The 26740-nt window shown below is 47.8% G+C and overlaps 35 non-coding genes and 33 pseudogenes across 35 annotated transcripts; all 68 read right to left on the reverse strand.

The window, feature by feature from the left end:
• LOC143965317 (5S ribosomal RNA) overlaps positions 1-29 on the reverse strand; it is a 119-nt pseudogene extending 90 nt beyond the window's left edge.
• A 109-nt stretch (positions 30-138) lies between these two features.
• On the reverse strand, positions 139-257 carry LOC143966657 (5S ribosomal RNA; annotated as a pseudogene).
• Positions 258-366: 109 nt separating this feature from the next.
• LOC143968770 (5S ribosomal RNA) lies at positions 367-475 on the reverse strand (annotated as a pseudogene).
• A 109-nt stretch (positions 476-584) lies between these two features.
• On the reverse strand, positions 585-703 carry LOC143963085 (5S ribosomal RNA; annotated as a pseudogene).
• Positions 704-812: 109 nt separating this feature from the next.
• On the reverse strand, positions 813-931 carry LOC143963903 (5S ribosomal RNA; annotated as a pseudogene).
• A 109-nt stretch (positions 932-1040) lies between these two features.
• Positions 1041-1159, reverse strand: LOC143970150 (5S ribosomal RNA). Its single transcript, XR_013271730.1, has one exon. It is a non-coding gene; the product is annotated as a 5S ribosomal RNA (ribosomal RNA).
• Positions 1160-1268: 109 nt separating this feature from the next.
• On the reverse strand, positions 1269-1387 carry LOC143969444 (5S ribosomal RNA). The gene has a single exon (XR_013271666.1). It is a non-coding gene; the product is annotated as a 5S ribosomal RNA (ribosomal RNA).
• Positions 1388-1496: 109 nt separating this feature from the next.
• On the reverse strand, positions 1497-1615 carry LOC143962392 (5S ribosomal RNA). Its single transcript, XR_013270679.1, has one exon. It is a non-coding gene; the product is annotated as a 5S ribosomal RNA (ribosomal RNA).
• Positions 1616-1724: 109 nt separating this feature from the next.
• On the reverse strand, positions 1725-1843 carry LOC143967143 (5S ribosomal RNA; annotated as a pseudogene).
• Positions 1844-1909: 66 nt separating this feature from the next.
• Positions 1910-2028, reverse strand: LOC143973338 (5S ribosomal RNA). Its single transcript, XR_013272019.1, has one exon. It is a non-coding gene; the product is annotated as a 5S ribosomal RNA (ribosomal RNA).
• A 109-nt stretch (positions 2029-2137) lies between these two features.
• Positions 2138-2256, reverse strand: LOC143972475 (5S ribosomal RNA). Its single transcript, XR_013271941.1, has one exon. It is a non-coding gene; the product is annotated as a 5S ribosomal RNA (ribosomal RNA).
• A 109-nt stretch (positions 2257-2365) lies between these two features.
• On the reverse strand, positions 2366-2484 carry LOC143971415 (5S ribosomal RNA). Its single transcript, XR_013271845.1, has one exon. It is a non-coding gene; the product is annotated as a 5S ribosomal RNA (ribosomal RNA).
• A 109-nt stretch (positions 2485-2593) lies between these two features.
• Positions 2594-2712, reverse strand: LOC143972575 (5S ribosomal RNA). Its single transcript, XR_013271950.1, has one exon. It is a non-coding gene; the product is annotated as a 5S ribosomal RNA (ribosomal RNA).
• Positions 2713-2821: 109 nt separating this feature from the next.
• Positions 2822-2939, reverse strand: LOC143966415 (5S ribosomal RNA; annotated as a pseudogene).
• Positions 2940-3048: 109 nt separating this feature from the next.
• Positions 3049-3167, reverse strand: LOC143963877 (5S ribosomal RNA; annotated as a pseudogene).
• A 109-nt stretch (positions 3168-3276) lies between these two features.
• Positions 3277-3395, reverse strand: LOC143964876 (5S ribosomal RNA; annotated as a pseudogene).
• Positions 3396-3504: 109 nt separating this feature from the next.
• LOC143964610 (5S ribosomal RNA) lies at positions 3505-3623 on the reverse strand (annotated as a pseudogene).
• Positions 3624-3732: 109 nt separating this feature from the next.
• On the reverse strand, positions 3733-3851 carry LOC143961893 (5S ribosomal RNA). The gene has a single exon (XR_013270574.1). It is a non-coding gene; the product is annotated as a 5S ribosomal RNA (ribosomal RNA).
• A 109-nt stretch (positions 3852-3960) lies between these two features.
• On the reverse strand, positions 3961-4079 carry LOC143963910 (5S ribosomal RNA; annotated as a pseudogene).
• Positions 4080-4188: 109 nt separating this feature from the next.
• LOC143973425 (5S ribosomal RNA) lies at positions 4189-4307 on the reverse strand. Its single transcript, XR_013272035.1, has one exon. It is a non-coding gene; the product is annotated as a 5S ribosomal RNA (ribosomal RNA).
• Positions 4308-4416: 109 nt separating this feature from the next.
• On the reverse strand, positions 4417-4535 carry LOC143966382 (5S ribosomal RNA; annotated as a pseudogene).
• A 109-nt stretch (positions 4536-4644) lies between these two features.
• Positions 4645-4763, reverse strand: LOC143968924 (5S ribosomal RNA; annotated as a pseudogene).
• Positions 4764-4872: 109 nt separating this feature from the next.
• LOC143973239 (5S ribosomal RNA) lies at positions 4873-4991 on the reverse strand. The gene has a single exon (XR_013272010.1). It is a non-coding gene; the product is annotated as a 5S ribosomal RNA (ribosomal RNA).
• Positions 4992-5100: 109 nt separating this feature from the next.
• On the reverse strand, positions 5101-5219 carry LOC143962563 (5S ribosomal RNA). Its single transcript, XR_013270722.1, has one exon. It is a non-coding gene; the product is annotated as a 5S ribosomal RNA (ribosomal RNA).
• A 109-nt stretch (positions 5220-5328) lies between these two features.
• Positions 5329-5447, reverse strand: LOC143964809 (5S ribosomal RNA; annotated as a pseudogene).
• Positions 5448-5556: 109 nt separating this feature from the next.
• On the reverse strand, positions 5557-5675 carry LOC143970491 (5S ribosomal RNA). Its single transcript, XR_013271761.1, has one exon. It is a non-coding gene; the product is annotated as a 5S ribosomal RNA (ribosomal RNA).
• Positions 5676-5784: 109 nt separating this feature from the next.
• On the reverse strand, positions 5785-5903 carry LOC143965439 (5S ribosomal RNA; annotated as a pseudogene).
• Positions 5904-6012: 109 nt separating this feature from the next.
• LOC143973432 (5S ribosomal RNA) lies at positions 6013-6131 on the reverse strand. Its single transcript, XR_013272036.1, has one exon. It is a non-coding gene; the product is annotated as a 5S ribosomal RNA (ribosomal RNA).
• Positions 6132-6240: 109 nt separating this feature from the next.
• On the reverse strand, positions 6241-6359 carry LOC143967154 (5S ribosomal RNA; annotated as a pseudogene).
• Positions 6360-6468: 109 nt separating this feature from the next.
• LOC143962100 (5S ribosomal RNA) lies at positions 6469-6587 on the reverse strand. The gene has a single exon (XR_013270628.1). It is a non-coding gene; the product is annotated as a 5S ribosomal RNA (ribosomal RNA).
• A 109-nt stretch (positions 6588-6696) lies between these two features.
• Positions 6697-6815, reverse strand: LOC143966492 (5S ribosomal RNA; annotated as a pseudogene).
• Positions 6816-7141: 326 nt separating this feature from the next.
• Positions 7142-7260, reverse strand: LOC143973524 (5S ribosomal RNA). The gene has a single exon (XR_013272071.1). It is a non-coding gene; the product is annotated as a 5S ribosomal RNA (ribosomal RNA).
• A 109-nt stretch (positions 7261-7369) lies between these two features.
• On the reverse strand, positions 7370-7488 carry LOC143973616 (5S ribosomal RNA). Its single transcript, XR_013272098.1, has one exon. It is a non-coding gene; the product is annotated as a 5S ribosomal RNA (ribosomal RNA).
• A 109-nt stretch (positions 7489-7597) lies between these two features.
• Positions 7598-7716, reverse strand: LOC143968726 (5S ribosomal RNA). Its single transcript, XR_013271649.1, has one exon. It is a non-coding gene; the product is annotated as a 5S ribosomal RNA (ribosomal RNA).
• A 109-nt stretch (positions 7717-7825) lies between these two features.
• On the reverse strand, positions 7826-7944 carry LOC143964688 (5S ribosomal RNA; annotated as a pseudogene).
• Positions 7945-8053: 109 nt separating this feature from the next.
• Positions 8054-8172, reverse strand: LOC143965506 (5S ribosomal RNA; annotated as a pseudogene).
• A 109-nt stretch (positions 8173-8281) lies between these two features.
• LOC143961395 (5S ribosomal RNA) lies at positions 8282-8400 on the reverse strand. Its single transcript, XR_013270459.1, has one exon. It is a non-coding gene; the product is annotated as a 5S ribosomal RNA (ribosomal RNA).
• Positions 8401-8509: 109 nt separating this feature from the next.
• Positions 8510-8628, reverse strand: LOC143973349 (5S ribosomal RNA). Its single transcript, XR_013272020.1, has one exon. It is a non-coding gene; the product is annotated as a 5S ribosomal RNA (ribosomal RNA).
• Positions 8629-8737: 109 nt separating this feature from the next.
• On the reverse strand, positions 8738-8856 carry LOC143972486 (5S ribosomal RNA). Its single transcript, XR_013271942.1, has one exon. It is a non-coding gene; the product is annotated as a 5S ribosomal RNA (ribosomal RNA).
• A 109-nt stretch (positions 8857-8965) lies between these two features.
• On the reverse strand, positions 8966-9084 carry LOC143962496 (5S ribosomal RNA). The gene has a single exon (XR_013270712.1). It is a non-coding gene; the product is annotated as a 5S ribosomal RNA (ribosomal RNA).
• Positions 9085-9193: 109 nt separating this feature from the next.
• LOC143969455 (5S ribosomal RNA) lies at positions 9194-9312 on the reverse strand. Its single transcript, XR_013271667.1, has one exon. It is a non-coding gene; the product is annotated as a 5S ribosomal RNA (ribosomal RNA).
• Positions 9313-9421: 109 nt separating this feature from the next.
• On the reverse strand, positions 9422-9540 carry LOC143966823 (5S ribosomal RNA; annotated as a pseudogene).
• Positions 9541-9649: 109 nt separating this feature from the next.
• LOC143963662 (5S ribosomal RNA) lies at positions 9650-9768 on the reverse strand (annotated as a pseudogene).
• Positions 9769-9877: 109 nt separating this feature from the next.
• Positions 9878-9996, reverse strand: LOC143961453 (5S ribosomal RNA). Its single transcript, XR_013270472.1, has one exon. It is a non-coding gene; the product is annotated as a 5S ribosomal RNA (ribosomal RNA).
• A 109-nt stretch (positions 9997-10105) lies between these two features.
• On the reverse strand, positions 10106-10224 carry LOC143963727 (5S ribosomal RNA; annotated as a pseudogene).
• A 109-nt stretch (positions 10225-10333) lies between these two features.
• On the reverse strand, positions 10334-10452 carry LOC143961526 (5S ribosomal RNA). The gene has a single exon (XR_013270490.1). It is a non-coding gene; the product is annotated as a 5S ribosomal RNA (ribosomal RNA).
• A 109-nt stretch (positions 10453-10561) lies between these two features.
• LOC143969796 (5S ribosomal RNA) lies at positions 10562-10680 on the reverse strand. Its single transcript, XR_013271698.1, has one exon. It is a non-coding gene; the product is annotated as a 5S ribosomal RNA (ribosomal RNA).
• Positions 10681-10789: 109 nt separating this feature from the next.
• On the reverse strand, positions 10790-10908 carry LOC143964342 (5S ribosomal RNA; annotated as a pseudogene).
• Positions 10909-11017: 109 nt separating this feature from the next.
• On the reverse strand, positions 11018-11136 carry LOC143961589 (5S ribosomal RNA). The gene has a single exon (XR_013270504.1). It is a non-coding gene; the product is annotated as a 5S ribosomal RNA (ribosomal RNA).
• A 109-nt stretch (positions 11137-11245) lies between these two features.
• Positions 11246-11364, reverse strand: LOC143970392 (5S ribosomal RNA). The gene has a single exon (XR_013271752.1). It is a non-coding gene; the product is annotated as a 5S ribosomal RNA (ribosomal RNA).
• A 109-nt stretch (positions 11365-11473) lies between these two features.
• Positions 11474-11592, reverse strand: LOC143966536 (5S ribosomal RNA; annotated as a pseudogene).
• A 109-nt stretch (positions 11593-11701) lies between these two features.
• On the reverse strand, positions 11702-11820 carry LOC143964621 (5S ribosomal RNA; annotated as a pseudogene).
• Positions 11821-11929: 109 nt separating this feature from the next.
• On the reverse strand, positions 11930-12048 carry LOC143961901 (5S ribosomal RNA). The gene has a single exon (XR_013270575.1). It is a non-coding gene; the product is annotated as a 5S ribosomal RNA (ribosomal RNA).
• A 109-nt stretch (positions 12049-12157) lies between these two features.
• LOC143963917 (5S ribosomal RNA) lies at positions 12158-12276 on the reverse strand (annotated as a pseudogene).
• Positions 12277-12385: 109 nt separating this feature from the next.
• Positions 12386-12504, reverse strand: LOC143973439 (5S ribosomal RNA). The gene has a single exon (XR_013272037.1). It is a non-coding gene; the product is annotated as a 5S ribosomal RNA (ribosomal RNA).
• Positions 12505-12613: 109 nt separating this feature from the next.
• On the reverse strand, positions 12614-12732 carry LOC143964535 (5S ribosomal RNA; annotated as a pseudogene).
• A 109-nt stretch (positions 12733-12841) lies between these two features.
• LOC143967863 (5S ribosomal RNA) lies at positions 12842-12960 on the reverse strand (annotated as a pseudogene).
• Positions 12961-13069: 109 nt separating this feature from the next.
• On the reverse strand, positions 13070-13188 carry LOC143973250 (5S ribosomal RNA). The gene has a single exon (XR_013272011.1). It is a non-coding gene; the product is annotated as a 5S ribosomal RNA (ribosomal RNA).
• A 109-nt stretch (positions 13189-13297) lies between these two features.
• On the reverse strand, positions 13298-13416 carry LOC143962570 (5S ribosomal RNA). The gene has a single exon (XR_013270724.1). It is a non-coding gene; the product is annotated as a 5S ribosomal RNA (ribosomal RNA).
• A 109-nt stretch (positions 13417-13525) lies between these two features.
• LOC143967819 (5S ribosomal RNA) lies at positions 13526-13644 on the reverse strand (annotated as a pseudogene).
• A 109-nt stretch (positions 13645-13753) lies between these two features.
• Positions 13754-13872, reverse strand: LOC143970337 (5S ribosomal RNA). The gene has a single exon (XR_013271747.1). It is a non-coding gene; the product is annotated as a 5S ribosomal RNA (ribosomal RNA).
• A 109-nt stretch (positions 13873-13981) lies between these two features.
• On the reverse strand, positions 13982-14100 carry LOC143963094 (5S ribosomal RNA; annotated as a pseudogene).
• Positions 14101-14209: 109 nt separating this feature from the next.
• LOC143966004 (5S ribosomal RNA) lies at positions 14210-14329 on the reverse strand (annotated as a pseudogene).
• Positions 14330-14438: 109 nt separating this feature from the next.
• Positions 14439-14557, reverse strand: LOC143961958 (5S ribosomal RNA). The gene has a single exon (XR_013270595.1). It is a non-coding gene; the product is annotated as a 5S ribosomal RNA (ribosomal RNA).
• Positions 14558-14666: 109 nt separating this feature from the next.
• On the reverse strand, positions 14667-14785 carry LOC143973623 (5S ribosomal RNA). Its single transcript, XR_013272102.1, has one exon. It is a non-coding gene; the product is annotated as a 5S ribosomal RNA (ribosomal RNA).
• Positions 14786-14894: 109 nt separating this feature from the next.
• On the reverse strand, positions 14895-15003 carry LOC143967587 (5S ribosomal RNA; annotated as a pseudogene).
• A 109-nt stretch (positions 15004-15112) lies between these two features.
• On the reverse strand, positions 15113-15231 carry LOC143969807 (5S ribosomal RNA). Its single transcript, XR_013271699.1, has one exon. It is a non-coding gene; the product is annotated as a 5S ribosomal RNA (ribosomal RNA).
• A 109-nt stretch (positions 15232-15340) lies between these two features.
• LOC143966933 (5S ribosomal RNA) lies at positions 15341-15459 on the reverse strand (annotated as a pseudogene).
• Between the last annotated feature and the right edge of the window lie 11281 nt (positions 15460-26740).

Here is a 26740-nt window from a genome sequence, read left to right on the forward strand (position 1 = left end):
AGCGCATTCACGGTGATGTGGCTGTAGGCGATCTTGCACCCTACTTACAACTTTCTTGACAAAAACCAAGGTGGTCACCTCGGGCAATCGAGAGGAAAAATACAGCAGGTCGCCAAAGCCAACAACATAATGGAATAAAGCCTACGGCACCTGGAATTGCCAGGCGGTCTCCCATCCAGGTACTAACCAGGCCTGACCCTGCTTAGCATCCGAGATCAGACGAGATTGAGCGCATTCAGGGTGATGTGGCCGTAGGCAATCTTGCACCCTACTTACAACTCTCTTGACAAAAGCCAAGGTGGTCACTTCGGGCAATCGAGAGGAAAAATACAGCAGGTCGCCAAAGCCAACAACATAATGGAAAACAGCCTACGGCACCTGGTATTCCCAGGCGGTCTCCCATCCAGGTACTAACTAGGCCCGACCCTGCTTAGCATCCGAGATCGAGCGCATTCAGGGTGATGTGGCTGTAGGCGATCTTGCACCCTACTTAGAACTCTCTTGACAAAAGCCAAGGTGGTCACCTCGGGCAATCGAGAGGAAAAATACAGCAGGTCGCCAAAGCCAACAACATAATGGAAAAAAGCCTACGGCACCTGATATTCCCAGGCGGTCTCCCATCCAGGTACTAACCAGGCCCGACCCTGCTTAGCATCCGAGATCAGACGAGATCGCGCGCATTCAGGGTGATGTTGCTGTAGGCGATCTTGAACCCTACTTACAACTCTCTTGACAAAAGCCAAGGTGGTCACCTCAGGCAATCAAGAGGAAAAATACAGCAGGTCCCCAAAGCCAACAACATAATGGAAAAAAGCCTACGTTACCTGGAATTCCCAGGCGGTCTCCCATCCAGGTACTAACCAGGCCCGACCCTGCTTAGCATCCGAGATCAGACAAGATCGAGCGCATTCAGGGTGATGTGGCCGTAGGCAATCTTACACCTTACTTACAACTCTCTTGACAAAAGCCAAGGTGGTCACCTCGGGCAATCGAGAGGAAAAATACAGCAGGTCACCAGAGCCAACAACATAATGGAAAAAAGCCTACGGCACCTGGTATTCCCAGGCGGTCTCCCATCCAGGTACTAACCAGGCCCGACCCTGCTTAGCATCCGAGATCAGACGAGATCAAGCGCATTCAGGGTGATGTGGCCGTAGGCGATCTTGCACCCTACTTACAACTCTGTTGACAAAAGCCAAGGTGGTCACCTTGGGCAATAGAGAGGAAAAATACAGCAGGTCGCCAAAGCCAACAACATAATGGCCAAAAGCCTACGGCACCTGGTATTCCCAGGCGGTCTCCCATCCGGGTACTAACCAGGCCCGACCCTGCTTAGCATCCGAGATCAGACGAGATCGAGCGCATTCAGGGTGATGTGACCGTAGGCAATCTTGCACCCTACTTAAAACTCTCTTGACAAAAGCCAAGGTGGTCACCTCGGGCAATCGAGAGGAAAAATACAGCAGGTCGCCAAAGCCAACAACATAATGGAAAAAAGCCTACGGCACCTGGTATTCCCAGGTGGTCTCCCATCCAGGTACTAACCAGGCCCGACCCTGCTTAGCATCCGAGATCAGACGAGATCGAGCGCTTTCAGGGTGATGTGGCCGTAGGCAATCTTGCACCCTACTTACAACTCTCTTGACAAAAGTCAAGGTGGTCACCTCGGGCAATCGAGAGGAAAAATACAGCAGGTCGCCAAAGCCAACAACATAATGGAAAAAAGCCTACGGCACCTGGTATTCCCAGGCGGTCTCCCATCCAGATACTAACCAGGCCCGACCCTGCTTAGCATTTGAGTTCAGACGAGATCGAGCGCATTCAGGGTGATGTGGATGTAGGTGATCACCTCGGGCAATCGAGAGGAAAAATACAGCAGGTCGCCAAAGCCAACAACATAATGGAAAAAAGCCTACGGCACCTGGTATTCCCAAGCGGTCTCCCATCCAGGTACTAACCAGGCCCGACCCTGCTTAGCATCCGAGATCAGACGAGATCTAGCGCTTTCAGGGTGATGTGGCCATAGGCGATCTTGCACCCTACTTACAACTCTCTTGACAAAAGCCAAGGTGGTCACCTCGGGCAATCGAGAGGAAAAACACAGCAGGTCGCCAAAGCCAACGACATAATGGAAAAAAGCCTACGGCACCTGGTATTCCCAGGCGGTCTCCCATCCAGGTACTAACCAGACACGACCCTGCTTAGCATCCGAGATCAGACGAGATCGAGCGCATTCAGGGTGATGTGGCCGTAGGCGATCGTGCACCCTACTTACAACTCTCTTGACAAAAGCCAAGGTGGTCACCTCTGGCAATCGAGAGGAAAAATACAGCAGGTTGCCAAAGCCAACAACATAATGGAAAAAAGCCTACGGCACCTGGTATTCCCAGGCGGTCTCCCATCCAGGTACTAACCAGGCCCGACCCTGCTTAGCATCCGAGATCAGAAGAGATCGAGCGCATTCAGGGTGATGTTGCCGTAGGCGATCTTACACCCTACTTACAACTCTCTTGACAAAAGCCAAGGTGGTCACCTCGGGCAATCGAGAGGAAAAATACAGCAGGTTGCCAAAGCCAACAACATAATGGAAAAAAGCCTACGGCACCTGGTATTCCCAGGCGGTCTCCCATCCAGGTACTAACCAGGCCCGACCCTGCTTAGCATCCGAGATCAGACGAGATCGAGCGCATTCAGGGTGATGTGGCGGTAGGCGATCTTGCACCCTACTTACAACTCTCTTGACAAAAGCCAAGGTGGTCACCTCGGGCAATCAAGAGGAAAAATACAGTAGGTCGCCAAAGCCAACAACATAATGGAAAAAAGCCTACGGCACCAGGAATTCCCAGGCGTCTCCCATCCAGGTACTAACCAGGCCCGACCCTGCTTAGCATCCGAGATGAGATGAAATCGAGCGCATTCAGGGTGATGTGGCCGTAGGCGATCTTGCACCCTACTTACAACTCTCTTGACAAAAGCCAAGGTGGTCACCTCGGGCAATCGAGAGGAAAAATACAGCAGGTCGCCAAAGGCAACAACATAATGGAAAAAAGCCTACGGCACCTCGTATTCCCAGGCGGTCTCCCATCCAGGTACTAACCAGGCCCGACCCTGCTTAGCATCCGAGATCAGACGAGATCGAGCGCATTCAGGGTGATGTGGCGGTAGACGATTTTGCACCCTACTTACAACTCTCTTGACAAAAGCCAAGGTGGTCACCTCGGGCAATCGAGAGGAAAAATACAGTAGGTCGCCAAAGCCAACAACATAATTGAAAAAAGCCTACGGCACCTGGAATTCCCAGGCGGTCTCCCATCCATGTACTAACCAGGGCCGACCCTGCTTAGCATCCGAGATCAGACGAGATTGAGCGCATTCAGGGTGATGTGGCCGTAGGCGATCTCGCACCCTACTTACAACTCTCTTGACAAAAGCCAAGGTGGTCACCTCGGGCAATCGAGAGGAAAAATACAGCAGGTCGCCAAAGCCAACAACATAATAGAAAAAAGCCTACGGCAACTGGTATTCCCAGGCGGTCTCCCGTCCAGGTACTAACCAGGCCCGACCCTGCTTAGCATCCGAGATCAGACGAGATCAAGCGCATTCAGGGTGATGTGGCCATAGGCGATCTTGCACCCTACTTACAACTCTCTTGACAAAAGCCAAGGTGGTCACCTTGGGCAATCGAGAGGAAAAATACAGCAGGTCGCCAAAGCCAACAACATAATGGAAAAAAGCCTACGGCACCTGGTATTCCCAGGCGGTCTCCCATCCAGGTACTAACCAGGCCCGACCCTGCTTGGCATCCGAGATCAGACGAGATTGAGTGCATTCAGGGTGATGTGGCCATAGGCGATCTTGCACCCTACTTACAACTCTCTTGACAAAAGCCAAGGTGGTCACCTCGGGCAATCGAGAGGAAAAATACAGCAGGTCGCCAAAGCCAACAACATAATAGAAAAAAGCCTACGGCAACTGGTATTCCCAGGCGGTCTCCCGTCCAGGTACTAACCAGGCCCGACCCTGCTTAGCATCCGAGATCAGACGAGATCAAGCGCATTCAGGGTGATGTGGCCGTAGGCGATCTTGCACCCTACTTACAACTCTCTTGACAAAAGCCAAGGTGGTCACCTCAGGCAATCGAGAGGAAAAATACAGCAGGTCGCCAAAGCCAACAACATAATGGAAAAAAGCCTACGGCACCTGGTATTCCCATGCGGTCTCCCATCCAGGTACTAACCAGGCCCGACCCTGCTTAGCATCCGAGATCAGACGAGATCGAGCGCATTCAGGGTGATGTGGCAGTAGGCGATCTTGCACCTTACTTACAACTCTCTTGAAATAAGCCAAGGTGGTCACCTCGGGCAATCGAGAGGAAAAATACAGCAGGTCGCCAAAGCCAACAACATAATGGAAAAAAGCCTACGGCACCTGGTATTCTCAGGCGATCTCCCATCCAGGTACTAACCAGGCCCGACCCTACTTAGCATCCGAGCTCAGACGAGATCGAGCGCATTCAGGGTGATGTGGCAGTAGGCGATCTTGCACCCTACTTACAACTCTCTTGACAAAAGCCAAGGTGGTCACCTCGGGCAATCGAGAGGAAAAATACAGCAGGTCGCCAAAGCCAACAACATAATGGAAAAAAGCCTACGGCACCTGGTATTACCAGGCGGTCTCCAATCCAGGTACTAACCAGATGAGACCCTGCTTAGCATCCGAGATCAGACGAGATCGAGCGCATTCAGGGTGATGTGGCCGTAGGCGGTCTTGCACCCTACTTACAACTCTCTTGACATAATCCAAGGTGGTCACCTCGGGCAATCGAGAGGAAAAATACAGCAGGTCGCCAAAGCCAACAACATAATGGAAAAAAGCCTACAGCACCTGGTATTCCCAGGCGGTCTCCCATCGAGGTACTAACCAGGCCCGACCCTGCTTATCATACGAGATCAGACGAGATCGAGCGCATTCAGGGTGATGTGGCCGTAGGCGATCTTGCACCCTGCTTACAACTCTCTTGACAAAAGTCAAGGTGGTCACCTCGGCAATCGAGAGGAAAAATACAGCAGGTCGCCAAAGCCAACAACATAATGGAAAAAAAGCCTACGGCACCTGGTATTCTCAGGCGGTCTCCCATCCAGGTACTAACCAGGCCCGACCCTGCTTAGCATCCGAGATCAGACGAGATCGAGCGCATTCAGGGTGATGTGGCAGTAGGCGATCCTGCACCCTACTTACAACTCTCTTGACATAATCCAAGGTGGTCACCTCGGGCAATGGAGAGGAAAAATACAGCAGGTCGCCAAAGCCAACAACATAATGGAAAAAAGCCTACGGCACCTGGTATTCCCAGGCGGTCTCCCATCGAGGTACTAACTAGGCCCGACCCTGCTTAGCATCAGAAATCAGACGAGATCGAGCGCATTCAGGGTGATGTGGCCGTAGGCGATCTTGCATCCTCCTTACAACTCTCTTGACAAAAGCCAAGGTGGTCACCTCGGGCAATCGAGAGGAAAAATACAGCAGGTCGCCAAAGCCAACAACATAATGGAAAAAAGCCTACGGCACCTGGTATTCCCAAGCGGTCTCCCATCCAGGTACTAACCAGGCCCAACCCTGCTTATCATCCGAGATCAGATGAGATCGAGCGCATTCAGGATGATGTGGCCGTAGGCGATCTTGCCCCCTACTTACAACTCTCTTGACAAAAGCCAAGGTGGTCACCTCGGGCAATCGAGAGGAAAAATACAGCAGGTCGCCAAAGCCAACAACATAATGGAAAAAAGCCTACGGCACCTGGTAGTCCCAGGCGGTCTCCCAGCCAGGTACTAACCAGGCCCGACCCTGCTTAGCATCCGAGATCAGACGAGATCGAGCACATTCAGGGTGATGTGGCTGTAGGCGATCTTGCACCCTACTTACAACTCTCTTGACAAAAGCCAAGGTGGTCACCTCGGGCAATCGAGAGGAAAAATACAGCAGGTCTCCAAAGCCAACAACATAATGGAAAAAAGCCTACGGCACCTGGTATTCCCAGGCGGTCTCCCATCCAGGTACTAACCAGGCCCGACCCTGCTTAGCATCCGAGATCAGACGAGATCGAGCGCATTCAGGGTGATGTGGCCGTAGGCGATCTTGCATCCTACTTACAACTCTCTTGACAAAAGCCAAGGTGGTCACCTCGGGCAATCGAGAGGAAAAATACTGCAGGTCGCCAAAGCCAACAACATAATGGAAAAAAGCCTACGGCACCTGGTATTCCCAGGCGGTCTCCCATCCAGGTACTAAACAGGCCCGACCCTGCTTAGCATCCGAGATCAGACAAGATCGAGCGCATTCAGGGTGTTGTGGCTGTGGGCGATCTTGCACCCTACTTACAACTCTCTTGACAAAAGCCAAGGTGGTCACCTCGGGCAATCGAGAGGAAAAATACAGCAGGTCGCCAAAGCCAACAACATAATGGAAAAAAGCCTACGGCACCTGGTATTCCCAGGCGGTCTCCCATCCAGGTACTAACCAGGCCCGACGCTGCTTAGCATCCGAGATCAGATGAGATCGAGCACATTCAGGATGATGTGGCCGTAGGCGCTCTTGCACCCTACTTACAACTCTCTTGACAAAAGCCAAGGTGGTCACCTCGGGCAATCGAGAGGAAAAATACAGCAGGTCGCCAAAGCCAACAACATAATGGAAAAAAGCCTACGGCACCTGGTATTCCCAGGCGGTCTCCCATCCAGGTACTAACCAGGCCCGACCCTGCTTAGCATCCGAGATCAGACGAGATCGAGCGCATTCAGGGTGAGGTGGCTTTAGGTGATCTTGCACCCTACTTACAACTCTCTTGACAAAAGCAAAGGTGGTCACCTCGGGCAATCGAAAGGAAAAATACAGCAGTTCGCCAAAGCCAACAACATAATGGAAAAAAGCCTACGGCACCTGGTATTCGCAGGCGGTCTCCTATCCAGGCCCGACCCTGCTTAGCATCCGAGATCAGATGAGATCGAGCGCATTAAGGGTGATGTGGCCGCAGGCAATTTTGCACCCTACCTACAACTCTCTTGACAAAAGCCAAGGTGGTCACCTCAGGCAATCGAGAGGAAAAATACAGCAGGTCGCCAAAGCCAACAACATAATGGAAAAAAGCCTACGGCACCTGGTATTCCCAGGCGGTCTCCCATCCAGGTACTAACCAGGCCCGACCCTGCTTAGCATCCGAGATCAGACGAGATCGAGCGCATTCAGGGTGATGTGGCCGTAGGCGATCTTGCACCCTACTTACAACTCTCTTGACAAAAGCCAAGGTGGTCACCTCGGGCAATCGAGAGGAAAAATACAGCAGGTCGCCAAAGCCAACAACATAATGGAAAACAGCCTACGGCACCTGGTATTCCCAGGCGGTCTCCCATCCAGGTACTAACCAGGCCCGACCCTGCTTAGCATCCGAGATCAGACGAGATCGAGCGCATTCAGGGTGATGTGGCCGTAGGCGATCTTGCACCCTACTTACAACTCTCTTGACAAAAGCCAAGGTGGTCACCTCGGGCAATCGAGAGGAAAAATACAGCAGGTCGCCAAAGCCAATAACATAATGGAAAAAAGCCTACGGCACCTGGTATTCCCAGGCGGTCTCCCATCCAGGTACTAACCAGGCCCGACCCTGCTTAGCATCCGAGATCAGAAGAGATCGAGCGCATTCAGGGTGATGTGGCCGTAGGCAATCTTGCACCCTACTTACAACTCTCTAGACAAAAGCCAAGGTGGTCACCTCGGGCAATCAAGAGGAAAAATACAGCAGGTCGCCAAAGCCAACAACATAATGGAAAAAAGCCTACGGCACCTGGTATTCCCAGGCGGTCTCCCATCCAGGTACTAACTAGGCCCGACCCTGCTTAGCATCAGAGATCAGACGAGATCGAGCGCATTCAGGGTGATGTGGCTGTAGGCGATCTTGCCCCCTACTTACAACTCTCTTGACAAAAGCCAAGGTGGTCACCTCGAGCAATCGAGAGGAAAAATACAGCAGGTCGCCAAAGCCAACAACATAATGGAAAAAAGCCTACGGCACCTGGTATTCCCAGGCGGTCTCCCATCCAGGTACTAACTAGGTCCGACCCTGCTTAGCATCAGGGATCAGACGAGATCGAGTGCATTCAGGGTGATGTGGCCGTAGGCGATCTTGCCTCCTACTTACAACTCTCTTGACAAAAGCCAAGGTGGTCACCTCGAGCAATCGAGAGGAAAAATACAGCAGGTCGCCAAAGCCAACAACATAATGGAAAAAAGCCTACGGCACCTGGTATTCCCAGGCGGTCTCCCATCCAGGTACTAACCAGGCCCGACCCTGCTTAGCATCCGAGATCAGACGAGATCGAGCGCATTCAGGGTGATGTGGCCGTAGGCGATCTTGCACCCTACTTACAACTCTCTTGACAAAAGTCAAGGTGGTCACCTCGGGCAATCGAGAGGAAAAATACAGCAGGTCGCCAAAGCCAACAACATAATGGAAAAAAGCCTACGGCACCTGGTATTCCCAAGCGGTCTCCCATCCAGGTACTAACCAGGCCCGACCCTGCTTAGCATCCGAGATCAGACGAGATCTAGCGCTTTCAGGGTGATGTGGCCATAGGCGATCTTGCACCCTACTTACAACTCTCTTGACAAAAGCCAAGGTGGTCACCTCGGGCAATCGAGAGGAAAAACACAGCAGGTCGCCAAAGCCAACGACATAATGGAAAAAAGCCTACGGCACCTGGTATTCCCAGGCGGTCTCCCATCCAGGTACTAACCAGACACGACCCTGCTTAGCATCCGAGATCAGACGAGATCGAGCGCATTCAGGGTGATGTGGCCGTAGGCGATCGTGCACCCTACTTACAACTCTCTTGACAAAAGCCAAGGTGGTCACCTCGGGCAATCGAGAGGAAAAATACAGCAGGTTGCCAAAGCCAACAACATAATGGAAAAAAGCCTACGGCACCTGGTATTCCCAGGCGGTCTCCCATCAGGGTACTAACCAGGCCCGACCCTGCTTAGCATCCGAGATCAGAAGAGATCGAGCGGATTCAGGGTGATGTTGCCGTAGGCGATCTTACACCCTACTTACAACTCTCTTGACAAAAGCCAAGGTGGTCACCTCGGGCAATCAAGAGGAAAAATACAGTAGGTCGCCAAAGCCAACAACATAATGGAAAAAAGCCTACGGCACCAGGAATTCCCAGGCGGTCTCCCATCCAGGTACTAACCAGGCCCGACCCTGCTTAGCATCCGAGATCAGATGAAATCGAGCGCATTCAGGGTGATGTGGCCGTAGGCGATCTTGCACCCTACTTACAACTCTCTTGACAAAAGCCAAGGTGGTCACCTCGGGCAATCGAGAGGAAAAATACAGCAGGTCGCCAAAGGCAACAACATAATGGAAAAAAGCCTACGGCACCTCGTATTCCCAGGCGGTCTCCCATCCAGGTACTAACCAGGCCCGACCCTGCTTAGCATCCGAGATCAGACGAGATTGAGCGCATTCAGGGTGATGTGGCGGTAGACGATTTTGCACCCTACTTACAACTCTCTTGACAAAAGCCAAGGTGGTCACCTCGGGCAATCGAGAGGAAAAATACAGTAGGTCGCCAAAGCCAACAACATAATTGAAAAAAGCCTACGGCACCTGGAATTCCCAGGCGGTCTCCCATCCATGTACTAACCAGGGCCGACCCTGCTTAGCATCCGAGATCAGACGAAATCGAGCGCATTCAGGGTGATGTGGCCGTAGGCGATCTTACATCCTACTTACAACTCTCTTGACAAAAGCCAAGGTGGTCACCTCGGGCAATCGAAAGGAAAAATACAGCAGGTCGCCAAAGCCAACAATATAATGGAAAAAAGCCTACGGCACCTGGTATTCCCAGGCGGTCTCCCATCCAGGTACTAACCAGGCCCGACCCTGCTTAGCATCCGAGATCAGACGAGATCGAGCGCATTCAGGGTGATGTGGCCGTAGGCGATCTTGCACCCTACTTACAACTCTCTTGACAAAAGCCAAGGTGGTCACCTCGGGCAATCGAGAGGAAAAATACAGTAGGTCGCCAAAGCCAACAACATAATTGAAAAAAGCCTACGGCACCTGGAATTCCCAGGCGGTTTCCCATCCATGTACTAACCAGGGCCGACCCTGCTTAGCATCCGAGATCAGACGAGATCGAGCGCATTCAGGGAGATTTGGCCGTAGGCGATCTTGCACCCTACTTACAACTCTCTTGACAAAAGCCAAGGTGGTCACCTCGGGCAATGAAGAGGAAAAATACAGCAGGTCGCCAAAGCCAACAACATAATGGAAAAAAGCCTACGGCACCTGGTATTCCCAGGCGGTCTCCCATCCAGGTACTAACCAGGCCCGACCCTGCTTAGCATCCGAGATCAGACGAGATCGAGCGCATTCAGGGTGATGTGGCCGTAGGCAATCTTGCATCCTACTTACAACTCTCTTGACAAAAGCCAAGGTGGTCACCTCGGGCAATCGAGAGGAAAAATACAGCAGGTCGCCAAAGCCAACAACATAATGGAAAAGAGCCTACGGCACCTGGTATTCCCAGGCGGTCTCCCATCCAGGTACTAACCAGGCCCGACCCTGCTTGGCATCCGAGATCAGACGAGATCGAGCGCATTCAGGGTGATGTGGCCGTAGGCGATCTTGCACCCTACTTACAACTCTCTTGACAAAAGCCAAGGTGGTCACCTCGGGCAATCGAGAGGAAAAATACAGCAGGTCGCCAAAGCCAACAACATAATGGAAAAAAGCCTACGGCACCTGGTATTCCCAGGCGGTCTCCCATCCAGGTACTAACCAGGCCCGACCCTGCTTAGCATCAGAGATCAGACGAGATCGAGCGCATTCAGGGGGATGTGGCCATAGATGATCTTGCACCCTACTTACAACTCTCTTGACAAAAGCCAAGGTGGTCACCTCGGGCAATCGAGAGGAAAAATACAGCAGGTCGCCAAAGGCAACAACATAATGGAAAAAAGCCTACGGCACCTGGTATTCCCAGGCGGTCTCCCATCCAGGTACTAACCAGGCCCGACCCTGCTTAGCATCCGAGATCAGACGAGATCGAGCGCATTCAGGGTGATGTGGCCGTAGGCGATCTTGCACCCTACTTACAACTCTCTTGACAAAAGCCAAGGTGGTCACCTCAGGCAATCAAGAGGAAAAATACAGCAGGTCGCCAAAGCCAACAACATAATGGAAAAAAGCCTACGGCACCTGGTATTCCCAGGCGGTCTCCCATCCAGGTACTAACCAGGCCCGACCCTGCTTAGCATCCGAGATCAGACGAGATCGAGCGCATTCAGGGTGATGTGGCCGTAGGTGATCTTGTACCCTACTTACAACTCTCTTGACAAAAGCCAAGGTGGTCACCTCGGGCAATCGAGAGGAAAAATACAGCAGGTCGCCAAAGCCAACAACATAATGGAAAAAAGCCTACGGCACCTGGTATTCCCAGGCGGTCTCCCATCCAGGTACTAACTAGGTCCGACCCTGCTTAGCATCAGGGATCAGACGAGATCGAGCGCATTCAGGGTGATGTGGCCGTAGGCGATCTTGCACCCTACTTACAACTCTCTTGACAAAAGCCAAGGTGGTCACCTCGAGCAATCGAGAGGAAAAATACAGCAGGTCGCCAAAGCCAACAACATAATAGAAAAAAGCCTACGGCAACTGGTATTCCCAGGCGGTCTCCCGTCCAGGTACTAACCAGGCCCGACCCTGCTTAGCATCCGAGATCAGACGAGATCAAGCGCATTCAGGGTGATGTGGCCATAGGCGATCTTGCACCCTACTTACAACTCTCTTGACAAAAGCCAAGGTGGTCACCTTGGGCAATCGAGAGGAAAAATACAGCAGGTCGCCAAAGCCAACAACATAATGGAAAAAAGCCTACGGCACCTGGTATTCCCAGGCGGTCTCCCATCCAGGTACTAACCAGGCCCGACCCTGCTTGGCATCCGAGATCAGACGAGATTGAGTGCATTCAGGGTGATGTGGCCATAGGCGATCTTGCACCCTACTTACAACTCTCTTGACAAAAGCCAAGGTGGTCACCTCGGGCAATCGAGAGGAAAAATACAGCAGGTCGCCAAAGCCAACAACATAATAGAAAAAAGCCTACGGCAACTGGTATTCCCAGGCGGTCTCCCGTCCAGGTACTAACCAGGCCCGACCCTGCTTAGCATCCGAGATCAGACGAGATCAAGCGCATTCAGGGTGATGTGGCCGTAGGCGATCTTGCACCCTACTTACAACTCTCTTGACAAAAGCCAAGGTGGTCACCTCAGGCAATCGAGAGGAAAAATACAGCAGGTCGCCAAAGCCAACAACATAATGGAAAAAAGCCTACGGCACCTGGTATTCCCATGCGGTCTCCCATCCAGGTACTAACCAGGCCCGACCCTGCTTAGCATCCGAGATCAGACGAGATCGAGCGCATTCAGGGTGATGTGGCAGTAGGCGATCTTGCACCTTACTTACAACTCTCTTGAAATAAGCCAAGGTGGTCACCTCGGGCAATCGAGAGGAAAAATACAGCAGGTCGCCAAAGCCAACAACATAATGGAAAAAAGCCTACGGCACCTGGTATTCTCAGGCGGTCTCCCATCCAGGTACTAACCAGGCCCGACCCTACTTAGCATCCGAGCTCAGACGAGATCGAGCGCATTCAGGGTGATGTGGCAGTAGGCGATCTTGCACCCTACTTACAACTCTCTTGACAAAAGCCAAGGTGGTCACCTCGGGCAATCGAGAGGAAAAATACAGCAGGTCGCCAAAGCCAACAACATAATGGAAAAAAGCCTACGGCACCTGGTATTCCCAGGCGGTCTCCAATCCAGGTACTAACCAGATGAGACCCTGCTTAGCATCCGAGATCAGACGAGATCGAGCGCATTCAGGGTGATGTGGCCGTAGGCGGTCTTGCACCCTACTTACAACTCTCTTGACATAATCCAAGGTGGTCACCTCGGGCAATCGAGAGGAAAAATACAGCAGGTCGCCAAAGCCAACAACATAATGGAAAAAAGCCTACAGCACCTGGTATTCCCAGGCGGTCTCCCATCGAGGTACTAACCAGGCCCGACCCTGCTTATCATACGAGATCAGACGAGATCGAGCGCATTCAGGGTGATGTGGCCGTAGGCGATCTTGCACCCTGCTTACAACTCTCTTGACAAAAGTCAAGGTGGTCACCTCGGCAATCGAGAGGAAAAATACAGCAGGTCGCCAAAGCCAACAACATAATGGAAAAAAAGCCTACGGCACCTGGTATTCTCAGGCGGTCTCCCATCCAGGTACTAACCAGGCCCGACCCTGCTTAGCATCCGAGATCAGACGAGATCGAGCGCATTCAGGGTGATGTGGCAGTAGGCGATCTTGCACCCTACTTACAACTCTCTTGACATAATCCAAGGTGGTCACCTCGGGCAATCGAGAGGAAAAATACAGCAGGTCGCCAAAGCCAACAACATAATGGAAAAAAGCCTACGGCACCTGGTATTCCCAGGCGGTCTCCCATCGAGGTACTAACTAGTCCCGACCCTGCTTAGCATCAGAAATCAGACGAGATCGAGCGCATTCAGGGTGATGTGGCCGTAGGCGATCTTGCCCCCTACTTACAACTCTCTTGACAAAAGCCAAGGTGGTCACCTCGAGCAATCGAGAGGAAAAATACAGCAGGTCGCCAAAGCCAACAACATAATGGAAAAAAGCCTACGGCACCTGGTATTCCCAGGCGGTCTCCCATACAGGTACTAACCAGGCCCGACCCTGCTTAGCATCCGAGATCAGACGAGATCGAGCGCATTCAGGGTGATGTGGCCGTAGGCGATCTTGCACCCTACTTACAACTCTCTTGACAAAAGCCAAGGTGGTCACCTCGGGCAATCAAGAGGAAAAATACAGCAGGTCGCCAAAGCCAACAACATAATGGAAAAAAGCCTACGGCACCTGGCATTCCCAGGCGGTCTCCCATCCAGGTACTAACCAGGCACGACCCTGCTTAGCATCCGAGATCAGACGAGATCGAGCACATTCAGGGTGATGTGGCTGTAGGCGATCTTGCACCCTACTTACAACTCTCTTGACAAAAGCCAAGGTGGTCACCTCGGGCAATCGAGAGGAAAAATACAGCAGGTCGCCAAAGCCAACAACATAATGGAAAAAAGCCTACGGCACCTGGTATTCCCAGGCGGTCTCCATTTCCAGGTACTAACCAGGCCCGACCCTGCTTAGCATGCGAGATCAGATGAGATCGAGCGCATTCAGGGTGATGTGGCCGTAGGCGATCTTGCACCCTACTTACAACTCTCTTGACAAAAGCCAAGGTGGTCACCTCGGGCAATCGAGAGGAAAAATACAGCAGGTCGCCAAAGCCAACAACATAATGGAAAAAAGCCTACGGCACCTGGTATTCCCAGGCGGTCTCCCATCCAGGTACTAACCAGGCCCGACCCTGCTTAGCATCAGAGATCAGACGAGATCGAGCGCATTCAGGGTGATGTGGCCGTAGGTGATCTTGCACCCTACTTACAACTCTCTTGACAAAAGCCAAGGTGGTCACCTCGGGCAATCGAGAGGAAAAATACAGCAGGTCGCCAAAGCCAACAACATAATGGAAAAAAGCCTACGGCACCTGGTATTCCCAGGCGGTCTCCCATCCAGGTACTAACCAGGGCCAACCCTGCTTAGCATCCGAGATCAGACGAGATCGAGCGCATTCAGGGTAATGTGGCCGTAGGCGATCTTGCACCCTACTTACAACTCTCTTGACAAAAGCCAAGGTGGTCACCTCGGGCAATCAAGAGGAAAAATACAGCAGGTCGCCAAAGCCAACAACATAATGGAAAAAAGCCTACGGCACCTGGTATTCCCAGGCGGTCTCCCATCCAGGTACTAACCAGGCCCGACCCTGCTTAGCATCCGAGATCGAGCGCATTCAGGGTGATGTGGCCGTAGGTGATCTTGCACCCTATTTACAACTCTCTTGACAAAAGCCAAGGTGGTCACCTCGGGCAATCGAGAGGAAAAATACAGCAGGTCGCCAAAGCCAACAACATAATGGAAAAAAGCCTACGGCACCTGGTATTCCCAGGCGGTCTCCCATCCAGGTACTAACCAGGCCCGACCCTGCTTGGCATCCGAGATCAGACGAGATCGAGCGCATTCAGGGTGATGTGGCCGTAGGCAATCTTGCACCCTACTTACAACTCTCTTGACAAAAGCCAAGGTGGTCACTTCGGGCAATCGAGAGGAAAAATACAGCAGGTCGCCAAAGCCAACAACATAGTGGAAAAAAGCCTACGGCACCTGGTATTCCCAGGCGGTCTCCCATCCAGGTACTAACTAGGCCCGACCCTGCTTAGCATCAGAGATCAGACGAGTTTGAGCGCATTCAGGGTGATGTGGCCGTAGGCGATCTTGCCCCCTATTTACAACTCTCTTGACAAAAGCCAAGGTGGTGGTGACACACGGGGAGATGACGTAGGAACGCTCTAGCAGGAGGGAGGGGGTACGAGGAGGCTGAGAAGGAGAAGGCGTGCGGCGTGCGGAAGAGGAATGCAGAGCGGAAACACGCCGGAGAGTGAGAGGCTCCGGTTATGAATGACAACGCCGCAAATCACCGCTCCGGAATCTGCCTACCCACCGCTCGGAGATAACAGCTGACACCGCTCTCCTCCCTGCCGCCCCCCCCCCCCCCCCCCGTCTCTCTGGAATGCGCAGCTCAAAAGAACGTAGCAGGCTGGCTGGGAAAACCGGAGGGAGATAACTGAAGATATTCAGATAAGATAAGTGCTGTATACCTATACAACTACTAGTACTATTAAACAAATAACTTGCCCAATTTGTTAGGGCTAAAGAAATACATGTAACAGCAGTAATGGGGCAGCATGAAGGATGACACATATTTTTTCTGGGATACATAAATATGGTGCCTGTCGCTGGGATTATTTGTAATTAGATACTGAATACAAAACCACCAGGCTCAAGGCCATGAATGTGTCAGAGGAATGGTATAAATACTATTAATGCATTGAAAGTGGACAGCAGGTCATTAGACCGTTCCCCTCTGCTCTCCCACTTCTTTGAAAGCAGCATAACAGCAGTTTAATAGAGTGCGGAGGATTATCCCCAGGCTGGGACGAGCCGAGGAAGATAAATGAGTGTAATAGATAAGTGCTATATCTCTCTGTAAAACGTGATTGTCTCAAAGAAAATCCTGCTTAAACCACTGCGGGTAATAAAACTGGAACAAAAGTAAAAAGAAAGCATGAAATGACAATATACGTTTTACCTGGGGCAGATAAGCCAGATTAACGCTTTACTCCCTACTGAGATCTACAACAAACAGATATAAAATAAAAGATATAAGACAGTAGGTGGGAGTGAGGGGAATACCCAGGGCAAATGTACGAATATTGTTAACCACATTGAAAACGTTTAATGGGAATGAAATGAGCACGACATTTGATCTGATTGGACGAATGGGACATCTCCTTGCCAGTTAATCAATTCAGAAAATCAATTTGGATCTCTAATTGCAAACGATAAGAGTATAACATAAGGTAACCCTCCTGAATAAAAAGAATTGCACGGTCGCCTAAAAATTGCACACTCCCCAGCATCTGAGCAGAGGTGTAACTCGGTTGAGTAATATAGATATAGATTGCAGGAATCTATATGAAAGACTCCATTTGCATGGAAAGCGATTCTATCTCCCTTTTTCCTTGCTCATTCCCTCTATTTTCCCTCCAGGGAGCCCAATAGGAAGTTCGCAAAGTAAATAAACCTATATCAGTGTGTTTGCCCCTATAGAACTGGATGACCTGCTAACAAAGAGGTAAAACATCAGGTGAGGCATAAAAGCCGGGGAAATCCCCCATTAACCCATAAATGAAATATTATGGCAGGTGATCCATAGGCGTGTATTAAGGTAATTGGGACGGAGGACATTATGATGTAAGAGACAAATCCTTCTGGGGCGCCACAGACCTTTATATTGGACTCTCCTTCTCGGTCCCCAAAAAAAATAAAAATAAATAAATAAATAAATAAATAAATAAATGTTTTGGACAGAAAATACTCGCTCCTAACTGATCACAAATTAGGAGGAGAAACATTTATAGAAGTACAACGGCTGATAGACTCAAACTACCTGTTGTTGAAAAGAGGACGTGAGGAGATTAACAAACTGGGGAGACGATCACGTGAAACGAAAAAAAGCAAAATGAGTAGAGCCTCAAAGCAAACCACTAAGGGGGGCCTCAAGACCCCAAAAAGCTCCATCACGGAAAGTACCATAAAACAATATATGACCCAAGGAGCCAGCCCAAGAGGAGGAGGAGGAAAGGAAAAGGTACCTTCAAACCAGGGAAAGAATAGGGGGGCGGAAAAAACAATAGAGGAGACCCCGGATCAATCCAGAGATGAATTGACAACGGAGAGCGAATTTGAACTAAGTAAAAATGAAGATCATAGGACGGACGATCTGGGAATAACAAAAGGAGCCATGAGGGAGATGCTCCAAAAAATGGAGAACTCTATTAGATCAGATATCAGTATGCTAAGAAGCGATCTGGGACATTTGCTAACGAGAGTGGAAGCCGTGGAAGAAAGAACTGAGAACCAAGAACAGAAGTTAAATAAAGTACAGACGCAAGTCAATTCAATCTTTCGGAATCAGAGAAAAATTTTCTATCGACTTGAAGATCAGGAAAATAGAAATAGAAGACCAAATCTGAGAATAAGAAATGTCCCAGAGAATAAGAAGATCTAAGGGAGGTTCTGAAAGAAATACTTCGCCCCATACTGGGGAATGCAGAGGAGGCACCCCCTATGTTAGAAAGGGTGCACCGGGTCGGGAGGATGGGATCTGAAGAAACTGGAAGGGGAAGACCCCGTGATATTATCGTAAGGTTCGAACGTTACGAAGATAAAGCTGAGATCTGGAGAAAATTAAGGGGAAACCCCCCATTAAAATATATGGAAGCAGAAATACAAATCTTTCCGGACCTAGCATCTGAGACTTTAGCCAGAAGACGCCTCCTGAAACCTCTCTTGGAACAGATGAAAGCACGAAATATTAGATACAGATGGGGCTTCCCGGCTTGCCTGTGGGCATTTAAGGATGGAATAACAGCTAGATTAAGGTTCCCCGAAGAATTAAGAGAATTCTGTGAAAAACTGGAGATTCAAATTCCAAGTTTACCCGGCTGGACAGATGAGCTTGAGGAAATACCTTAAATGTCACTAACCTCAAGTGTTAAAATGGAAGAGGATTAGATAAAAACCTCGGGGGAGATGGGGGGGGGTGGAGAGGGGAGGCGGTGTGGGGGGTCTGACCGGTGGGGGGGCAGTCCCTCTCCCCCCCTTCTGAGTAGGGAGGGAGAGGAGGCAACAGGCGAACCCCACCTTAGAGCACGAAGACTTAGATATGGCCAGAGTTTTGAGGCCAATTGATAAGTCGAGGGCCGTATGGTGGCCAAAACCAGGGGGGGGGGGGGGTGGGAGGATGAGGAGGTGGGTGGGAAAGGGGGTTATGGGGGAGAGGGATACGGGAGGGAAGGGGAGGGAAGAAGATGTCAGTAGTGAAACCCTGAGGGAAAGAAGGAGGGAAGGAAAAGAAAAACGAAAACATGGTCAGGACAGAGAATACGGATAAAAGGAAACTGGAATTAAACTTCCTGTCTTATAATGTTAGGGGGCTCAACACAGCAAAAAAGAGGCATAAAATCCTGGTAGAATTAAAACAACTAGAGGCAGATCTTTCTCCAGGAGACACATATAACACATACGTCAAGGAGTAGGCTTTACTCTAAAGACCACCCGAAATGGTACTATGGGGATACGATCTCAAAGAGGGCAAGAGGAGTAGCAATAGGATTCGGTAAGGATATTCGATTCACTGTAGAAGGAAGAGAAGCAGACCCAGAAGGAAGATATTTATTTCTGAAAGGAAAATTAGGAAATATTAGGTATACACTGGCTAACATTTACTCCCCAAATAAAAACCCTATAAATTTTTTGAGGGGAATACTGGCCAAAATACAAGAATTTAAAAGTGGCCATGTAGTTATAATGGGAGATCTGAATCTCTGTCTAGACCCCATACTTGACAGCACGTCCCGGGTACTGGGAAGGAATAGCACCCAATTAAAAAGGTTAATTCAAAATTTGAATAAAAACCAACTAGTTGATGTATGGAGGGCACAACACCCCAAAATAAGGGACTACACATTCTTCTCCCCAGTACATGGGTCGTACTCAAGGATTGATTATATTCTTGTGGAACACAGAGCCCTAGAGATGGTACTAGAAACAAGTATAGAAATAACAACACAGTCAGATCACTCGCCTTTAAAAATGAAAATGCAGATTCCCGGACAAAGTAAATGTTTCTCTAGGTGGCGACTAAATGACACGTTGATTCTTGATAAGGAGGGGGGGGAAGTAGTGAGTAAGGAATTAGAGAAGTACTTTCTGATGAATGAGACCGAAGGAATCTCTGGGCAGGCCCTGTGGGACGCCCATAAGGCGTATATTCGGGGGATCTTGATTGCACGAGGCTCGCAGAAAAAAAAAGAACGTATAGAGAGGGGCAATAAACTCAGAGAGGAAATCCTCAGAATAGAACAACAACATAAAATGGGGCTTACAGATAAAAAGCTATATCAAAAATTAACGTCCAGGAGAGAAGAACTACGTGGGTTAATGGAACAAGAAACTAAAAAATTTTATAATCAACTTAATAAAGTGAGGTATCAAGAAGAAAACAAACCCACTAAATATCTAGCCAGGATGCTCCAAAAGAAAAAAGCTACGAACTACATAGAGAAAATTCAAACAGAAACCGGGGACATGGTATACTCTTCAAAAGAAATAGCCGAATCATTCAAAACATACTACGGGAAATTATATGCGGTAAAAAACAACTCGATAGATAAAGAAGGTAAACTAAAAGAAACTGATAAATATTTAAATAAGGCGAGACTCCCCAGGATCAGTGAAATGGATAAAGAATATTTAGAAAACCCCATAACGGAAGCAGAAATAAATGAGGTATTAGCGGAATCAGCTCCTGGGAAAAGCCCGGGACCAGACGGTCTGACAATTAGTTACTACAAGAGGTTTAAGAATATACTAGTACCGAAACTCTGTAAGTATATGAACGGGATTGGGACAGAATACGCCATGAGTAAAGAGGCGCTATCTGCCTCAATAACGATCATACGGAAAGAAGGAAAAGACGAGACCAAGTGCGCAAGTTACAGACCAATATCACTCCTTAATGAGGATACTAAACTATTTGCTAAGGTGTTAGCAAATAGAATGAAAAAAGTAATGAATATACTAGTACATCCAGATCAGACTGGGTTTATCCCCGGGAGAGAGGGAAAGGACAATGGGGTAAGAACTTTATTGATTCTATCTCAAAGGAAGAAGACGGAACCCCCGGCGCTACTATTATCAACAGATGCCCAAAAGGCCTTTGATAGAGTCGATTGGGGATTCATGTTCCAGACAATGGATAAAATGGGCATAGGCCCTAGGATGGCCAAATGGATTAAAATGATGTATGACCACCCGACAGCGACTGTAAACATCAACGGGTTGCCCTCCTCTTCCTTTGAGATGGAAAATGGGACCAGACAGGGATGCCCACTGTCACCTCTTCTTTTTGTGCTCTCGTTGGAACCCCTACTCGCGACAATCAGAAACAACCCGGAAATAAGCGGAATTAAGGCTGAGCAAGAGGAACATAAACTCGCAGCATATGCAGACGACGTGTTGTTTTATATAAGTAACCCAGTAGATTCTCTGCCCAAGATAACAAAGGCCCTGGATGAGTAAGGGAAATTATCAAACTTCAAAATTAACCAAATAAAATCTGAAATCCTTAATATAAATGTAGGTGCGACGGAAGTACAACTAATCCAAGAACAAAGTAAATTTAAATGGACAAAAGATCTGAAATACCTGGGAGTAAAATTGGCAAACACTCTGGATAAGATATACCACCTAAATTATATCCCTTTATTGAATGAAATAAAAACTGAACTCAGAAGAGCAAGTAATAGATCGATCTCGTGGATAGGTCGAATAAACGTGTATAAAATGTTTATTCTTCCAAAAATTGTATATAAATTCCAGATGTTGCCAGTTGAAATCCCACACAGCTATTTCAAAAAATTAAAAGCAATAATGAGCAAATTTATATGGAATAATAAAAAACCTAGGGTCTCCCATGGAGTATTAAAACAAGAAAAAGGGAGGGGAGGATTAGCGGTCCCTGATTTACAATATTACTATCAGGCGGTGGTCTTATCAAGAATTGTGGAATGGGTAAAAGGGAAAAAAAAAGAGGAAAAAAGATGGGTTAATTTAGAATATACATACAGTAAAGCACAATTAAATAAGATAATATGGAATCCCCCAAAATACAGGGTACTAGATATAGACACAAATAAGTTAACACAGATTGCACTGAAGATATGGGATAAGGAGTATAAAAGATTAAATGGACACTATAATTCGCCACTGATAACCTTAAAAGACAACGAATATTTCCCACCGGGTAGAGGGGTGATAGGAGGGAACTGGATAAGATTAGAGGGGTCACAAATAAAAGATATAATTAAAAAAGGGAAACTTCTTTCACATGAAGAGTTAGTGCACATGGGATTTATGAGAAGGGATAGGTGGCGATATCTCCAGCTGACCCGTTTCATAGAAAAACTACCCCAGCCGATTAGATCTGAAAAGGATTTGACAGGGGTGGAACAACTTTGTACGGCTGACAGTGCAAAGGGTATAATATCAAAGCTATACGGACTATTGATGCGGACCAGCTGGAAAGATACGCCGCCATATATAAACAAATGGGAAAGGGAATTGGGATCACAAAAAGGTAAAGAAACAATAAATAAAATATTGAAAATGACACACCGCTCGGCAAGGGATAATAAAACAGCTGAGATGAACTACAAACTTATCTCCCGATGGTATAACACCCCGGATAAGGTATCTTTTTTTTTTTTATTATTAATCTTTATTAAATTTTCACATCTATACAGACCACATTTTAAAATAACATTACCAGGGTTCAAATACCTCTTTCTTCCCTTCCGAGATCTGAGTTTTAGAGTTCTAGGAAGGGAAGGGGGACATGAAGATACATCCATACATCATATATAATTAGCAAAAACAAAAAAACAAAAGCACATTATCTAAACAGTACCATATCCCCCCTTCTCCTACCATCACTATTTTTGCAGTTCCTACGTTTTTCCTATTGTTATAACCCCACCCCTCCCTCCCATCCCTTCTATCCACCCCGCCCCCCCTCCCCTCCCCTCTTATATATATATTGGTGCTTTTATCCTACAGTATAGCATAAATGTGTTATAATAATTCCCGAACCTTTAATGTACCCTACCCTACTCCTTCCCATTACCCATCCCCCCTCCCCTCTTCCCTTTCCTATCATGGTTTAAACTGGGGTATGCATCACTTCTATCCACTCTCGCCAGTTCCTATTAAACTCCTTTAGGTTATTTCGTTTTGCATATACTGCCCTCTCCTTACATAGATAGTCATTTACCGCCCTTGTCCAATCCTCTACTGTAGGGGGTAGCTTTGATTGCCATCTCCTAGCTATCATCCTTCTAGCTTGAAATAAACATCTTAGGATTGCCGTTGTTATTCCCTTCCTTTCTACTTCCTCCTCTCTGTAGCCTAAAATGCACACTATGGGATTTAACTCTATTACCGTCCCAAAAACCCTACTTATTATCTTTACCACTCCTTCCCAGTATCTAAATAATTTGGGACATTTCCAAAGCATGTGCATTAAATTCCCTGACCCCCCACACCTGGGGCAAAAGTCATCTGTTCTCTTACCAAATTTAAATAATTTCTGGGGAGTATAGTATGCTCTATTAATTACCATTAAATGGGAAATCCTCTGAGGAGGAGAGACCGAGACCTTTGGGCATGCCGCTAGGATATTTTTCCACTGTGCTCGTGTTATATTACCTAGGTCCTGCTCCCATTTCCCTTTCTCAACCCTCCCTTTCCTCTCACTATTAATCTGTTCACCCAGCTGGGCATAGAATTTAGATATTAATCCTTTAGTGGGTCCTGCTTGTGCTACTGGGTATAGCAAGGGCATTTCCTCCCATGTTAATAACAGGTTTCCAAACTGGGTCCTTAAAGCATGCCTCACTTGTATATAGGCATAAAATGAATTTTGTGATATCTTAAATTCTCTTTGCAGCTGGTCGAAAGATTTAATACCCCTGCCGCCATATAGATGGCTTAGCCTTACAATGCCACATTTTTCCCAATCTGCAATTTTTCCAACCCGCCATATTTCCTGTAGCTTCTTATTGTTCCATAGAGGCGTATACTTTGTTATTTCACTATATCCCATTTTTTTTTTAACTGTACCCCATAGCTTTAACATCATTTTTACTGTGGGACATCTACACTGGAATGAGTCCGCTTCCAGGGTCTCGATCAGGGTACTATGTGGGGAGCCTGTTAATACTAATCTCCCATTTGGGGTTCCTCCGTTCTTCTCATCGATCCCCCCTAGCTGTTGTAATTGGGACGCCCAAAAATAGCACTCCGGATAAGGGACCGCGAATCCTCCTTCCTCTCCCGGTAGCTGAAGCATCCGCAATTTCAATCTAGCCTGTCCTCCCCTCCATATTAGCTCCCTAAACAGCATCTCGATTTTATCAAACCAACTTTTGTTAATCCATATTGGGGCATTGTGTAATATGTATAAAAGTTGGGGCATCCATATCATTTTTATCAGATTGCATCTGCCAGCGACCGAGAGAGGCAATCGTTTCCATATAGCAATTTTTTGTTTAAACTTAGCCAGTAATGGGACTAAGTTATAACTTATATATTGCTTAGGATCCCTTGACAAGGTTACTCCCAGATATTTCAACTTATCCACCATTGGCATTTGGGGGGTTCCCAGGGCCGTTTGCTGACCAATTGGGTCCAAAGGGAGACATTCCGATTTTTCCCAATTTATCTCCAGCCCAGTGAAGCCTCCAAACCTTTGCACCAGTTCCATTGCCCTTGGTAGTGAGTATCTCATATCCCCTAAGAACAATAGGATATCGTCTGCATAAAGTGAGATTTTTTCCTCTCCAGTTTTTCTTACAAAACCGACCACATCCCGGTTTGCTCTAATTGCACATGCCAGGGGCTCTATGGCCAATGCAAAGAGCAGGGGTGATAATGGGCACCCCTGCCTCGTCCCTCTCCCCAACTCTATTTTCCCGGATAACTCGTTATTAATTTTTAGTCTCGCACTAGGTTTGTCATATAGCATCCTAATCCATCTTATAAAGGAAGGACCCAGGCCAAATTTCTCCAAAACTTTCCATATATATCCCCATTCTACGCTATCAAATGCTTTCCTTACATCCAATGCCACCACTGCACCCGGAGTATCGTTATCCATTGGGACCTGCAAGTTCAAAAAGGCTCTTCTAATATTTATACTCGTTGACCTGTTGGCTATAAACCCTGTTTGGTCCATATGGACCAATCTTGCTATGACTCGATTAAGCCTAGTCGCTAATACCTTGGCCAATATCTTTGTATCAGTACACAGGAGAGAGATTGGCCTATACGCTGCAACATCTAAGGCGTCCTTCCCTTCTTTGTACAACAGGGTTATAACCGCCTCCATCATTGATGGGGGCAATTTACCCTCCCCATATGCTCCTCTTAACATCTCCAGAAGTTCGGGAATCAGTATCTCGCCAAAGTTTTTATAGACTTCAATCGGTAGTCCATCCGGCCCAGGCGATTTCTGATTTGGCATACTCGCAACTGCTTCCTGAAGTTCTTTCAAAGTTATTGGGGCTTCCAGTTCCTCTCTTTCTTCTTGTTTCAAACATGGTACCTCTAATTGACCTAAAAATGCTTCCATTTGCTCATCCATCCCCACTTTTTGTGCAGTATATAGGTTTTTATAATATCCTTCAAATGCTTGGGAAATACTCCCCGTTTCTGTTATAACCTTTCCCTCAGATATCCTAATCGCCGAGATTGAGGAAGGACCCGAGTTATTCTTCACCAGTTGTGCCAACATTTTCCCCACGCTTTCCCCTTCCGCGAAGGAGGCTTGGCGTTGGAACATATGCTGAATCTCTGCTTTCTTTAGTGCTAATAACCTAAGTTCTTCTTGTTTATCTAACCAGATTTTTTCTTTGCCCTGCGTGGGGTCACTAATAAAATCTCTTTCAGCCTCTGACACTTCTCTCCCTATTTGTACCTCCTGTTCCCTAGATTTCCTGTTTATTTTTGCTATTGATTGGATCATAAGGCCCCTTAAGAAAGCTTTCAGAGTGTCCCACAGGATCCCCGATGTTACTGTACCCCGGTTATTTTTTAGAAATTCTTTTAATTCCCACTGAATTCTCTCAGGGCATTCTTCTGTCTCTTTTTTTATCAGTTCTAACCAGAGCGGGTTCACTTTCCACAACCTCTGTACCTTACGTTCTCTCATTTTTAATACTGCTGTCACTGGGGAATGATCTGAAATCCCCCTGGGCTGATATTCAACCTTTTCCACCATTTGTAAGGCCAGGTCATTCCCCAGTATCATATCAATCCTGGATAACGTAGTATGTGTGGACGAGTAGCAACTATACTGCCGAACTCCCGGGTTCCCAGTTCTCCATAAATCCCGTAGTCCTACTTCTTCCAGGTACTGTCCCAACCTCCCCTGCCAAGCTGGTTCCGCCAGTGTTTTTTCTGGGAATCTATCAATTTTAATATCCAATACCGTGTTAAAATCCCCTACTATTATTATAGGGACACCATCTATCCCCACTAAAAATTCCTGTAATTTAAAAAGCACTTCCATTTTAAATGGTGGAGGGATGTAGATGTTTGCCAGCATACATTCTCTATTTTCAATTAGGCACTGTAAGAAAATGTATCTGCCTTTTTCATCCAGGCTAACCCGTTTGCATACAAAATTCACCCCCGTTTTTACCAAGACACTCACCCCTCTGCTATATGTCGAATAAACAGAGTGATATTGAAATTGATATTTTCTGCTCTGCAGCCGGTATATTGTATCTCTATTTAAATGGGTCTCCTGTATGCAGAGCAACTCTACTCCACATCCCTCCAACAAGGATAGCACAGCTTTTTGTTTCAACCGCGTCCCCAGACCCCTCACATTCCAGGAGCCTATCTTAATTTTACCATCCTGCATAGCCATAAACAAATATAGAGGAGAAAAAGAAAAAAAAAGAAAAACCTAAGGTAGTAAAGAAAGAGAGCGAAATAACCAGTCTACTGATAACACTATTGAGAACCATTTGTCTCCCAGTACCCACCAACTCCCCTCTAACTTCTTTTATTACCTTATACCACACTCCCCATGTATTACTCCCTTGTATAATAACAAATTTATTAGGCATCACCATTAACTCGTATGTTATGTGTCTTTGAATATGCATTATACTGTATGATCGTTTATTACCATTTTCCCCCGTGTGATCAATAAATTTTCCTTGTTTTTTACCACCCCTAGTTTTACCACCCCACGGTTTGTGTCCTTTTTTGCTTTGAATTATTTCCTGTACTACATTTATTAGTGCATACTTATATATTTTTTTCCCCTTCGACCTCCCCCCTATTTTCCCTACTACACCC

Source organism: Lithobates pipiens, unplaced genomic scaffold (genome assembly GCF_037356315.1).
Source record: "Lithobates pipiens isolate NorthernLeopardFrog02 unplaced genomic scaffold, aLitPip1_a1.2 Scaffold_114, whole genome shotgun sequence".
In the NCBI taxonomy this organism is placed as follows: domain Eukaryota; kingdom Metazoa; phylum Chordata; class Amphibia; order Anura; family Ranidae; genus Lithobates; species Lithobates pipiens.